The sequence below is a fragment of the Canis lupus genome, chromosome 30 (assembly GCF_011100685.1).
Source record: "Canis lupus familiaris isolate Mischka breed German Shepherd chromosome 30, alternate assembly UU_Cfam_GSD_1.0, whole genome shotgun sequence".
NCBI classification, from domain to species: Eukaryota; Metazoa; Chordata; class Mammalia; order Carnivora; family Canidae; genus Canis; species Canis lupus.
In genome coordinates this window covers 23,361,509-23,363,285 of record NC_049251.1, presented here as the reverse complement: position 1 = coordinate 23,363,285, position 1,777 = coordinate 23,361,509, and positions in this window count along the sequence as shown.

Sequence of the window (1,777 nt, the reverse complement as noted above, 5' to 3'; positions counted from 1 at the left end):
CCTTTCTGGCTGGCTGATGTTGGAAACATTTCAGGAATTTTTAATTGAAAATACCATGAGAACTGTTATCACCTCCGTTTCACCAGGGAGAGAACCCGCAGCTCTGGGACGGTGGTGGGTGCCTCCCGGGGCGGGTGGACTTTAATATCTCACCTAGGTTAACCGGGGCAGCAGGGCTCTGCTAACCTAGGCCCCCCGGGGTGGAATGTGAGACATGAAATATGGTCTGACAGGAAAGAGCATGTGTTGAATAACCAAAAATTCCTATAAAGTCCGAGGAGGTGGGAGAGAAGGACAGGATGAGGAATTAGTGGAAAGGAACAAAACAACCAGGAATTCTTCTAGCCTCCCCACCCCCCTCCCCGCCGCCCCCGACCCCGGCTGTCCACAACAAAGCCTGTGCGGGAAAGCAGGTGCCACCTGGAAGTTACAGAAGGAGCAGGAGCCTCCAGCCTCCTGACTGGAGCGCTGGGTGCCCTCCCTCTGTTCTCACAGCTGTCCCCAGCCCTGACTCTGCGGCCTGGCTCAGATGAGCTCAGTCTCCTCTGATTCCCTCCCCTATGAGGTCACCAGCAATCCCCCAGGCCTTCCCCCTGGTCCCAGGTCAGCCTTCACGTCTGCAGGGCCTCGGAAATTGGGAGGCTGAGGAAGACAGTGGCAGCAGGCTGGGGGTGGGGGCTGGCCCCCCCTTACATAAGGTGTGTCAGAACCGGAGGATCCTGCCCTCCACCAGTTGCTTTGGAATAGTGGAGGCAGGCAGGGATGCCGGGCCAACAGGGCAACGAGATGGTGCTCTGGTTCCTTACTCCTCTCTTACATCTTCAACTGGAGTCAGGGGCTACGGCTTCCGAATCACAGACCATGGGAGCTGGAAGGGACCAGAGCAGGCATGTCCTCCACCGTCCCCAGCCTGGGCCCTGGAGCTAGCAGGCAAGCCCTCCCACCCAGCTCCAAGCAGGGGAGCTCCACCTTTATATGTTTCCAGTAATGAGAAAAAGATTCTACTGATGAAAAAATTTAAAAGCCACATTTTTAAATCCACTGATTTGGTCTCAGCCTCTCCCACCTATTTATGAATAAACTGAGGCCCAGAGGAGTGATGAGCCAAAAAGAATATAGCTGGAACTGCATAGCCAGCCCAGCCTTGGGTCTCCCACCCTCAGCCCATCTCCCAGTGACTGAACAAGCCCAAGGAGCAGGAGCAGGGCCACAGCACGAGCCAGGCGGACAGAAGCGGATTTGGCCCTCCTCATCCTCCCAGACTCTCACAGCCGCAGGTACTTGACATAGACACTGAGCCACAGAAGGCCCCTTTGGTTCGCCAGGGGCATGAAGGTATGCCTTTTCAGGTCTAGAGCAGAGCAGTTTCTACGACTCTGGGGATAAAGCACCGTAAGTGTTTCCGTCTGAGCTGTTGGGATTGACGATGGGCTTCTGTGCCTCATGGATTATCTGCAGCTACATGCTGAGCTCCCTTATCCCCAGAGCTAGGAATCCTGGAAATCATAGAAAGAAAAAAAAAAGGAAGAAAGAAAAAAAAGAAAGAAAGAAAGAAAGAAAAAGAAGAAAGAAAGCAGTAAAAAGGAGAAGAAGAGAAAAAAGAAAAAAGAATAAAGAAAGAAAGAAGAAAGAAAGAAAGAAGCCGAAGCACAAAGACAGAATGACACGAACTGAATGAGTTCTTAGGCCCGTCGGGCCGGCCGCCTGAATGTCAGTCAGGCCGGAAGACGTACAATCTTTTGCCAATATGACATAATGACCCTCTTATTCCTGATGA